At 42.5% G+C, this 12704-nt stretch overlaps 1 long non-coding RNA gene across 2 annotated transcripts; it reads right to left on the bottom strand.

Moving 5' to 3' along the window:
- Positions 1 to 2223: 2223 nt before the first annotated feature.
- On the bottom strand, positions 2224 to 11879 carry LOC109468168. 2 transcript variants are annotated; one of them, XR_002140120.1, is made up of 4 exons: positions 11837 to 11879; positions 10918 to 11067; positions 9340 to 9446; positions 2224 to 2235 (listed from the first exon to the last, which is right to left on the bottom strand). It is a non-coding gene; the product is annotated as an uncharacterized LOC109468168 (long non-coding RNA). The 2 variants fall into 2 exon arrangements; XR_002140121.1 differs by having other exon boundaries at positions 11833 to 11869.
- Between the last annotated feature and the right edge of the window lie 825 nt (positions 11880 to 12704).

Genomic DNA, 12704 nt, shown 5'->3' with positions numbered 1-12704 from the left:
AGACTGGCCTGGTATCGTCCAGCGATGTGGACTTCTACATTGCTTCAGTTGAAATATTTCAATTATTAGGGAAAGCATGATCTAATATTAAGACGATGATGCAATATTCTTGACTTCAGACAAGGGGAAGTATTAACCCATTTTTGTAGAAGTCGTTGTCGATCCTGGTTATTGTGAAACTTTCCTCGCCTTCCCCAACAATCTCTACATTTTAGCAGAACACATACATCGTGAGACAAGCCTTCTCAGACACCTTTATTGGCGTTGACGTGGAAGGTAAAGATGCAACTCATACTTATTTCTTTGAAAAGAAAAATCCATCTCTTGAATTAGACTTAATGCCTAGACTTTTTTTCGTTCTTAAAATGAGACTATATATAGCTAAGTTAGATGGAATTAAGTTTTTGAGCCGATATCAACGTTCAATTCCTTAACAATAGAAGGTATCCATAACAGAAAACGGTACAGTTTCACGATCATGAAAATTAGATCGTATGAAAAAAAAAACGTGTCATATTTCTGAGACTCGCCCCTATTTATTCTGATAGAATAGCCCACATTCTGCACATTCTCAAAGTATCGCCTTCTGAACGTGTTATAGGATCATTGTGTGATCTCCATAGGGAGAGGTGCTGGGGCTAACAACAAATCTCCATACTCAGTAATAATGTTTTACATAGGGGGAGGAACGATCCGATAAAAAAAATTAAACCGGAAAATGCCATCTTGCTGACAGCTGATTTGGTCCTTATTTGCCCATTTATTAAAATTCCCATTACACGCCTATACGTACCGACATGATGCCACAAACCTATCAACTTTATTTATTGCTCAGCAAGTGTGAAAAACGCAAGCTTAAGATATAGCTAGCATGGGACAGAACGACCTGTAACAGCAGAATACATTCACATGTATAACTACTGATAGATCAACGATACAAATTAACAGCACAGACAGACGCGTCCTGCATGATTGGTAGAATGAAGTAAATTATTTTCATAACGGTATGATGTTTATGTGCATGTGTGCCCTCCGTATGACTCTCTAGTTTGTACAGGTGATTTTCTGTTTTCCAAAAAAAAAGATATATCTTTTTGTTACTATATCGTCAGGCAACAGATAAAAAAAAGGAATGATGTTATAATGAGTCACGCATTCCATTGGATTGCCTGGCACATCTAGTTATCATAAGCGCCTGTCTGCCATTCATCCATAGAAAGAAACACAATCTAAATAAAATCCTGTTCAAGTAAAATTCCAGGAGGAACAGTAAAAGATATAGTAGGTCTGTATTTATCTATCACGACGCGCAGTTGCACATGTGAAGCTTTTGTTCCATCCAGTTCTTTGACTGCATGCCTTTACGTCATTTTTCGCATTCCATGGATTTTTGATGAAGAAAGGAGAAACCTAAACCAGGTTGTGTGGGAATTTGTGCCCACCTGTAAATTCCTTTCACTACCTGCTCTAACAAAAGCGTGAGAAACAGTATCTGAAGTTCCCTCCTCAGACACACGATGACACACTGTGTGGTATGTTCCCTCTTTTGTCGCTCACGTGCCATTAGAATTTTCTAGAGATCAAAATGATACAATAAGTGGGATCTATCAGACACAAAGCAACTTAACGTCTCACAATTACTATCAATACTAATGCCTAAATGGTCTTATACTTAATGTTAACGATTTTGTCTAAGACAGTCTAACGGTACACCAACAGTAGGAGAAAGGTCAAAATCATCGTTTCAAACAGGAGCATATCAATTTCCACTAATCAACGTTACACACAGTGCTCAGATCGTTGGTAAGAGATACAGCAGATTATCGTTAATTTGTTTAAGATACGAATTTATCGATAAATATCATTAATTAAGTTTGTGGTCCTACCAATATAAGGACGTTTTCCACCACCTTGACATTATCTCAGGCGTTCTTAACCACTAAACTACAAACACATTACGTTATATTTTTATCAAGGAAAGTGTTCAGCCACTTTGAGAAAACATGTACTACCAGCTCCCCCCCCCCCAAAAAAAATAAATTTCAGTGTTCAAAATAACTACAGCGCACTACTAAACAACAATATTCATAAGTTGAGAAGCTAGCTGTTGTCTTTTAGGGCCCCAAAAGTTTTTATTCAAAATGGCATATTTCAGTTTGGAGTAGTTAGCCTTTCTATACTATGACGGGTGGAGGAACATGTTGTCATTCTAGTTAATGTTATAAGGATGTCATCCTGCGGGTTCAACGGCGTGTCTGTTAAATCAAGCGTCTGCATTCTTCGGTCAATTTTCTGAGTCGATAGGACTGGATTCTCTAGTTCCCTCCCTAGCTCTCCCGCTGTATGAGCTAGGGAGGGCTGTCCGTACATAACGGTGTACACAAGTATCCTTTGAACAACCCCACAAAAACGCGCGCGGGTACGACGGAGACATGTCTGTCGTCGACGGTTAGTTCAACTTCTAGAACATGAAACTATTCAGATTAGCGCGGACAAAGGGTAATAGATTCGCTCTGTACTGCCGGAAACAACGTCGGGGAAATAATCACAAGTTCCATGGACATGCATGTGTCTAAACACAAAAACAAAAGTCTGTTTTTTTAGTCTGTTGTCTGGTGATTTTTTTTTGCTAAGCTGTCACTAACCTTTATTTATTTATTTATTCATTCATTCATCCATCCATCTATCCATTTATTGATTCACTCACTTTTCTTTCTTAATATTTACTTATATTTACATATCATGTTTTCATGGGTTTCGGTTCTCTCTATTTCCGTTTTGATTTCCGTTTCTTTCCCGCCGGAATTTATTTTCATTTGGGCATTTTTCCAAAGTGACGTCCTAGTTGTAACACTTATATGAAGGCTGGATGTGTTGGCGTGTTTCCGCTGGTGGGGTAGAGTCCTAATCCCCTCCGCCGCGTTCCTCCCGCTCGTCTTACCAACCCCCCGGCCGGGATCACCCATGAAAAGGTGCTGAAACATCTGTTTACCTTTCTCCTTGTATTTTAGCAAAACAAGCACTAAATGGGTTTTTCTGGCTGATTGTTGGTTAGCGGGCGGAACTAGGAGAGAGTATGCCCACTCCTCAATCCCACCTGTTAGGGAAATAGAGCATGATTTGATGCCACATGCCTCATCCCGGCCTGACTCGTCCCAAACACAGACAATTCTGGGGCGTGCAACCGTTGTCATGGGAACAGGAAAGACATATATGCTCGGGCAGATCGTCTGCTGATAGTGGAAGGGATAGATGAGTAGCGCAGTGACAGGCGCTGCTACTTCTTTTCTGTGATCCTACTAACAGCGCATCAGGTCCATCGGATAAGACACACCCTCTTCAAATGTACAATATCGCAAACAGTGTAGTGTTTCACATGACGCAATGTAGTCCATTTATCAGCAGCAAGCCACTATATATTATGCCCCTTATATGATTCGGATCCATTTCTCTCTCGCCTTTTTTTAATGTTGTGTATTTGCAAAAGAGATAGTTTTGTAACACCAAAATATGTACGATAGCGCGTGTGACAGCAAGCCAATGTGCCCCCCTTCCTCTCCATCAACTAGAAACACAAGAATAAAACACTAAAAATAAGTATTTTCTTCTCGCGACAGATACACGGCAAGCAGCTGGCTGACACAGAAGTTGACACCGCTTCTCTCCCACAAACTCGGATGCTTACCCTGTCCGCTTCAGTGGCGACTTTCTCCACGTGCGGACGTCAATGGAAGGTTACAGTGACTCGGCACACAAAGACTCGGTTCTGGGGCTTTCTCGCCTGACGGAGTCCGTGATTTATCTGGCGGGTCCTTATCATGACCACGGCCACGGCTCTGCCCAGGGACCGGGCTCCTCCGTCATCACACAGGCCTTGTACCAACGGCTGACAATAACGGCAGAGATTACAACAACAACAAGTGGAAGAAAGAAAAACATGACCGTGACAACATCTCAACACAATGGAGAAAGTAATGAGAAAATGATAAGGACTGGGAATCATCCTGAGTGAAAAAAATTGCAACGTAGAGAAGAAAATGATTTCTTTTTTCTTCACTTTGGCAAGATTATCCGAAAGAGTTAGCCATTCTTTTGGTCTTCCAATCAAGCATCCCCAAGGAAACGATACGACAAGCAATACATGGTCTGGACAGGTGTGCAAAACTGACCATCACGTTTACTGCGATTATTGTTTTCGTGTACGATTTTATTGCACTCGCCCATTTGAACAGTGGCCTTGTATTTGTCAGGCGCGTTGTTAAGCCTGGGCAGAAGCTAGTTATCAGAGTTTCCCCCACGGCCTGTTAAGGATGTGTACGTTACGTTACGTGAAGTTTACCGTTCTCTGCTCTCTTGCTGTAGGTGACCCCTCCTCTGTCATGTCTTGCCTCTGTTATGGCGCAGCACGACGGAACAAGTCTGCCGAGCTGATAGCACAACCGGCGGTGTGGAGGAGGGCCAAGGGAAGTATTAGTATGTTCCACTTCAACAATGCGATACATACAGTATGCTATGCCAAACACTTCGTCACTACAGAGTACTCTTCGTGTCTGTTTGGGGATGGATACAACGTAGAAAAAAAATACAAATACAAAACATTGCGTTGAAGTTGAACATTGACTGGATTACGAACTTCCTTGATGCTACCAAAGGCAGTCAAACGTCTGTCACAGTGCATACAGCTAGCTAGCCTGGAGTCCAGTCTTGTTAGCGACCGCTATAGGGCTCCAGGGGCTAGCACACAGCACAAGGAACTTTCGACTGAAACTAGCTTTCAGGTTGGAGTTGGAGTACAGCTGTATTAAATACCGTCGAAGCTTCAGAAGAACAGCAGGGCGTTTCTTATTCGTTCCCCGAGTCACTGTTTACTATTTTTAGTATAACGAGTAGTATCGGATACACGGGTGCTTTGCTAAGTAAGAATTACATTTTCTATAAAGCTATTTTTTTCTTCATAAAAATATTGCTGTTTTAAGCAGGAGCCGGAATGCCACAGCTTGGTATTATGAATATGTGTTTGCGGAGGGAGAACGGGACACAGGCGCGCGAAGAAAATCGACATTTCTCGTCCTTGTTCTGTGCATAAAGTATACTCCGCCACATGTCTATGCCACAAGAATGTAGAAAAACTGGAGCTGACGGAGCACGGCGAAGTAAAACAACTTAGGACAGGGTGGGTAAACCGTGCCTTTTCTGTGCGTTGTCTGCCGGAGAAGTCTTCATCCATCTTCCGGCTGACAGTGGTGACAGGGCGTCTGACGGTGAGCTGTAGAACGGCAAAGGGAAGGTCAACACGAGCGGCCCTTCCTGTGGCTGTCACACATTCATACGGACAGGAGTGGTAAATACTGTACACTGGTCACCGGAAAAAACATGGGCATTTCGGAAAGAGAGATGTCTTAGAGGTTGAGTAGGCCCGACGAGCTATTAGGAATAAAATGATTAAAAATTAATGTTAACGGGGAAACTTTCTTTTTAATTACTAGCTATTCACATTCAGATGACAATATTCCATCTTGGGACGGACTTGCTCTTATTATTATTGTACAGCCACATCTACAGGAGTGATCAACAGTTTACATAGACAGTTTCCCGTAGCTATCATCGAGTTTACGCCTTCAGAAATGTACTGATCTTTTTTAACAGCTTCTGGAGGACGGCAAACATAAGATTGTTGCCAATGAGCCCCAACTTCGCGTGCAGAGCAATGTTTGCTCCGACAGAATGACTTCCATTTGTCCGTCCCGACACTGTCACCTTGTTTACGTAGTGTCTTTTCATTGTTACGACCCCATCATTCTCCCCAGGTGCCTTTGTGGAGGCCCCGCCAGGGTGGGAAAATGTCGAAAAGATGTTTATGCGCTCCCGCTGCACTTAACGGCCGCCCTTCTGTGTCTGGCTGCGCCGCAGCTTCTACAGCTTTTATGTCCCATTATATCAAATCCATCCACATGTCAACAACATCACAGAATGATTTCAAGGCTGAGTAGGATTTTGAAAGGACTGCTACTAATTTTGCCTGCTCTATTCTTTAGTACAAGTGATTTGAGAAACAGCCAATTGCATGTCCAGCCAAGACAAGCAATGGAGTCCATGGACTTGGACCCGGACGGGACCTTACTTGGTAAAAGATAGAACCAAACTACCAAAACAATTTCAACAGTGCTGCATTATACTGTGTGCTAGGTTGCTGATCAAGCAAGACACAGGTTCCTGCATGCTTTGACAGCGGTATGCTGATTTACGTGCAAATTTGACGCATTGATTCTGTCAGAGAACATGCTTACACCTCTGCAACGTCTACCACCTGTACATGTGCCAAACATTTCATTGAAAACAATATCAGTAGTTTTCAGCAAGTAAACTTATTCCCCCTTATTCCCCCTAAGGTGAAAGGTGCCGATAAGCTTATTCCTGTAACAATGATGATATAATGTATAACAACTTCTTGTATATAAGTGATCATAAAATACCGACGTTATCCTTCGAAGTTTACTGTTGAGGCGCATGGGCCAAGTTGCCGGACTAGCTTGTATCTCTTTATGGCCTTTACACATGCAAGTAAAAATAGTGGGATTCTCACTGGCTCTATTAACAAGCCTTTCTCATTAACACATATCGTAAACCTGTACATTTATCTATAACGAACATAACCTCAAAGGAGAAGATGGTGATTTTCTGCCTTTGGTCTTCTGAGAGACCCACTTTGTGAGAAACCCACAGTATCGATCCGTCCAATGCGTATCACAAAGTACGACAGTCACAGTGATGAGTTAGTACTTCATCACAACAAGTGTGTAAGATTGATGCCAGAAGGCCACGTGGTGTGCCTGGGAGCTGATTCCTCGAACCACACGTATTGATGTTTATAGTTCGTTGGACTTTGACCATTAAACAGATCTCGTCATGTGTTTTATTTCTGTTCTCATTCTGTGCATACATCACAATTTACACTATTCCATTGTATCATAGTTATGCCTACAATACCACACACCTTCTGTATATCGTACTGATAAGTTTAAGACGAATAATTCACTTGTACTTTAATTATCGACAACCCACATAATGATGTGCAGGTGACAATGTCTACCTGAGCTGGAAAGTAGTTCTTTATATAACCGCCAGGAGACGCACCTGTGCAACCTACATGTATACGGTCTTATGCTTCAAGTATTTCTGCACCCCCAAAATGATAAGAAACATAAGTTCTTTCATTAAGATTGTTAACGACTCTTTTCATTTGTAGTGAGCATAGCTGTTACCAGGTGTTCCGAATCAGCATCGTGGACAAATGTGTCAATAGACACAACAATCTACTTTGTTAACGTAAGTCCTTCATGCGTTAATCCATCGGTTTTCCCACAATCAATATCAGAAAATCAGATCACCATATATGCCCTTTCTGTTACAAGAAACCCTTTCTCTTTGTTTGTCTTTGTTCTTCAATCTGAGAGCGCATTAGACGCTGGGGTCTCCGGAAGGAGGCCGATTTGTTCAGACAAATATTTGAGGTCTGCTCCTGCGTGTAACAGACATGGGACCAGACACTTCCGGCGGAACGACTTTTGGACAAGTTAATTTTACTGTCTCACGGGACTTATGGTAACAAAAAGTAAATTTTATGGTGACATCCTCTGGATATTCCAAGTCCGATTCAAGAGGGTGTAAAAGATGATTCGAAAATGTCTTTTCATACGATCTTGTCATGCGGGTGAGCGAGTAACACTCTAAATTGACATGTTGCCCTCATTCCCGTTTCTAATTGGGGTATAACTGAATAAAAAAAAGAAGAGAGAACAAGAGAGGAGGAACAAGAGTTTTAACTATTTTCTTCTTTTTTTTTAAACTTTTTCAACGGTACAGATACTTAGACAGAGGAAAGGAGACAGAAAAGTGATTTGTCAAGAAACCCACGACAGGTTACTGTCCAAGTGCTCCCGCCAACCCACTCCTGCCAACTTGATACATCACCTGTTTTTCCCCCATTCCACCTGTTCTCTTTCTCTTTTCGTAACTTCTGATGAGGACAGGAGTGAATGAAAACCAAGCTACTTTTTCCTGTGGCCATGGGGCCGGCGCACATCCTGCATGCAAGTCTTGACCAGCCATGCAGTCGGCGTCTTGAAGAGCTGCACTGAGGTTGGGCGGCCCCTCACCCTCTGGCAGGCTGAACTTGAACTTCTGCACCAGCACGCGCTAATGAGGACTCCTAGCGGTTTGTACCATTTTTGCCGCTTCTAGATTTGGGTTTTCCTGCAATGATAATTTTAGCCGTAGGGCGCTTTTCTTGGACAGTACGTAGGATGCACTTCCTGATTCATTGGTCTACATTGTAATGACGAAATGGCTTGTCTAAAAAGTGGTATGTTCAAACAAGGAAGTTTAAATTCAACCCATGGCAGTGTTGTATATGACCACTGCAACTTTGCTTTCTAAGGGTAATAAGCATAAAGGGGTGTGTTTTGTGTAAACAGCGTGTCATTGATCATGAGAGGAAAAGGAGTGGACTTGCCATAGGGTTTTTATTTTCTACAAAATTTGCTGCACAAGCAAAGNAAAAACGCGTTGTTTGGAATAGCAGTGGGGGGGGTGGAACTTCATGCAGATACGGGGTGGTTTTGATAAGTGGTTCCAGATGTTTTTGCCCATGCTTAAGAGATGCCAAAGTTTTTTGGAAGAATGTTCGCAGCCAAAAACGCATTCTTCCGTACGTCGCATTTCTGTGTAATTTCGCATGTGGTGTGGCATTATGTCCGGGATGATGCACGTCTTTTTATTTTTACCGTAGCTGTTTTGATATTGAAGTAAATGCATATTTTAGAAACATCCCTACTTTTACAATCCGTGGAATAGGCCGTAGGTTTAGGCAGTTGTCTGGTAGCAGAGGTACTGTAAGCAGATATCCTGGTTATCTGGCCGGCGGTAGTAACACTCGCGGTGCTTACCACAACTGTTGCTGGAATTTGGCCTGTTCCAGGCGCGCTTAATTAGGTACAGGCACGGTAAGACGGTTGGGCTGATCTTTGTTACTAGACACGACCATGATAGTCCGATCTTTATGTGGATGCAATGATTGTGTGTGTGTAATTAAAATGAACTTCGAACTTGAAGCACAGTATCTTTACACGCCCTGGGAGCAGTAATGGATTTAGCTCTTTGTATGTTTTATGCTTGTGACGCGCCCTCATTGCATTAACCGTTGCCTAATTATAATGTCTGCACAGTAGGTCTGGCGTTGACGCTTGGGATTTTGTTGAAATATATAAAACTTCACGGAGGATTGTCACCTATGGCTTCTTGTTTATTTCTCTTTCTGATGTATCAATAAAAACAACTTACTCTGCCAAAGTGAGCAAGAACATGCTCCACACATCCAGCATGGGTGTCATAGGCAACAGAGTCCAGTGGTACAACCAGCACATCATTATCAGTAACTTTTCCTGTCTCTGTATAAGATACAAAAAAAGATTATCATTGGTTTATTTCAAACACAAATCACAATACAGCTCCATCACTAGGCAGCCACAAGGCTGAATTGCGTGAATAAAAGCTTTAGACAGTGAAATAAAATCCTGATCATCATTCCGTGTTGTAAAAACAGTCATTAAATCATATTAAAATCATACATTTACACAGACTATTCATGATTTAAAATGTGAACAAGGTACGGTAATGTACTTCTGTTGTACCGCTCTGTGCGCGCTGGCAATTGGTCAAGTTTTGCATGTTGTCTAGTCATCCTCTCACTGACACTACCCCTGGTTTGTGGCAGCCAGTGTCGGTAGAGGGTAGAAGCTTGTATATTGTTGGCAAACCGTCTGCACAGGGCTATTCTGCGATCTTCCAAAGTCTGTAGCTGTAGCGTCTCCAGTGCTGACTTGTAGTTCGTGAACTCCTTAGCAAGGATGATTCTGGTGGCTCTTCTTTGTATGTTTTCAATCTTCCTTCTCTGTGCTTTGGTCAAACCAGGGTGCCATAGAGGCGCGGCATATTCCAACACAGGACGGACGAAACAAGTATATGTAGTAAGAAGATCTTCAACGGGCGGGTTGAATTGGCGCAAACGACAGAGCAAGTATAGCCTCTGGTTCCCCTTCTTGGTTGTTTCCTTGACGTGAGCGTCCCACTTCAAGTCAGCTTGAAATGTCACCCCAAGACACTTAGCTACACTGACAACAGCTAGCTGGTGACCATCGATGTTTAATGCAGGTGGCGGGGGAGGATTACAGGAGAAGCAGACCTGCATAGTTTTACACTTGCCCGGGTTTAGTCTCATGTTCTTGTCGTTTGTCCAGCCGGATAGACGATCGAGGTCGTTCTGAATTCTAGATGGTTCAGATACAAGCCGGGACTCCACTAGGTTCAGATCGTCGACGAAAGCCCACGACGGGGAACATATAATGTCCGGTAGTTTGTTTACGTGGATGATAAACACGATCGGACCGAGCTTGGTGCCCTGTGCCAAACCACAGGTAAGTTGTTTGGTGTGGGACAACACCCCTCTGTACCGTGTCCTCTGGCTTCTTCCTTCATGGAAACTACAAATCCACGGGATTTTAGTCACAAAAATATCTGTACAGCCTGGTTACCAGCTAAAGCCTTGTTTCTAGTTTTTTCTTAATCGCCACCTCAGAGAGCCATGTTTAAAAGCCAAAGAAGACTACTCAGCGTCTTATTAATAATAACAACCGATGCATACACCAGTGAAAGGTCATCAACAACAAACAGTGAGCTTCATCTGTGTTTCATTTACCCTATCATCCAAACTGATAGTCTGTATGCATGGATTTTGGATTTTGCCAGGACAAGAAGAAGCTGCAAACATTTGTTGTATGAAGTAAATACATGTATAATCTGAATAATTACTGACAGATGGATGCAGTAAGGTTTCCATCTCAGATCTGACTGATATCTTACCCACACATCGTTGTTTGACTCTCCTGAGCTCCCCCTCCCTCCTGGCAGACAGCACCAGCCTGGCCCCCAGCCTGCCCAGCTCCACGGCCAGGGCCTCTCCTATCCCGCTGGACGCTCCTGTGATCCACACCACCTGACCTGCCAGCCGGGCTGCAGGGACATGTAGGACATCGTGAATTGCTGAGCAGTTTTTGAAGCTCTCACTCAATCAGAGGTCAAGTTTATGGAAGTTCTATAATATCATTAAATAATCCATTAAATAATGCAATCATTGAACAAGGAACATGGCGTTATTATGTATGTTGATGTTAATGTTACTACTCTGCAAGCAGAGATTTGGATAGATTATTTTGCATATGGATTATATTAAATCACGTAACTGTAATAACTACTCTGCAAGCAGAGGTTTGGGTTATTTTTGGCATGTTTTAGTTGGGTTTTTTTTCACGTGAAAAAAAATTCCAGTGCAAAAAAATAAACCCTGATAAAAAAAACTGAAAACACGCCAAAAATAACCCAAACCTCTGCTTGCAGAGTAGTTATTACAGTTACGTGATTTAATATAATCTATGCAAACTAGATAGTAATATTAGCGGTTGCTAATATAGACAGGTTTGCGTTGTACATAGTCATTGTAGTGTAACTTACAATATGTTTTTTGTGTGTGCTTTACCTTTTACAGGGTTCCTTCTCATCCTTTTCTAATCCCCACTTACCTTGTAAACAATTTCGTCATCAATATACTAACAAAAGAACAATAGTTACACCCAAAACAAAATTTCACTTCTTTATGACTTCTCTATGCCCCATGACCTTTAACCTTTTGAGGGTCATGCAGGCGTCAACAGCGCCCTCCCCACGCCTTGCCCACCTACCTACCGAACTACCTACCTACCTACCGAACTACCTACCTACCTACCCTCGCAAATGCAAGGTGATGTTTCTGCACTTCTCAAAAACTGTGCCACCACTACCCTCACTAAAGGTCTCATTCCGGTATTCTTCCGCGTGGGTACCCTCAAGTAGATCGTACTAAAAATTAAATGCGTGTATGGATGTGTGTTTATATCCGCCAGAAATTGCATTTTAGCTAAGTCAGTTGGCGTAAACCGCTTGTGATATGAGAGGTTGTTTGTATGTGCTAAAATTAGTGGGTAAGTGTTGACATCCGCGCGACAGGTCGGATGTTTACACGCTGTTGTGATGGGTAATGCGGTCAGGAGGTAGCAGCGCTGGAGGACCTCTGGCGGAGAGTGGCCAAGTGCAGTTTATAAATAAATAAAAAGAGATTGTTGGGTTAGATCTGGTTGGGAATTTTTTGACGTAATGTAGGGCCATTGTGCTCAAAATTGATTGGATAGACTAGATGGCTGTCATTCAAATTATTGGGTTTTGGCCTATGTAAAGTTACGTATTTTGCCATAGGCGGCTATAGTTAACAAAAACTCACGAATGGGACCCGTAAAATTGACAACTACCCCCTAGTACAAGTTCAAGTAGCTAAACTCCTGGGGCTCCATATACAAGCTGACCTAAAATGAAACACCAGGTGGACCACATGGCCAAGAAAGGAAGCCAGAGGCTTCAGTCTTCTTGAGAAGACTCAAATCTTTCGGAGTTACTAGAGAAGATCTTGTCACCATATATACAAGTTTTGTCCGACCCACTTGTGAGTACGCTGTCCCAGTTTGGCAACCAGCCATTACACAGTCCCAAAGACGTCAACTGGAAAGAATACAGCGAAGGGCTTTTCGAATCATCCTTGGGCCTGACTACACAACCTATAC

This window comes from Branchiostoma belcheri, unplaced genomic scaffold (assembly GCF_001625305.1).
Source record: "Branchiostoma belcheri isolate BF01 breed outbred unplaced genomic scaffold, Haploidv18h27 scaffold193, whole genome shotgun sequence".
Classification (NCBI taxonomy): domain Eukaryota; kingdom Metazoa; phylum Chordata; class Leptocardii; order Amphioxiformes; family Branchiostomatidae; genus Branchiostoma; species Branchiostoma belcheri.
The sequence above is the reverse complement of the archived record's forward strand: the minus strand, read 5'-3'. Positions and strand labels throughout refer to the sequence as shown.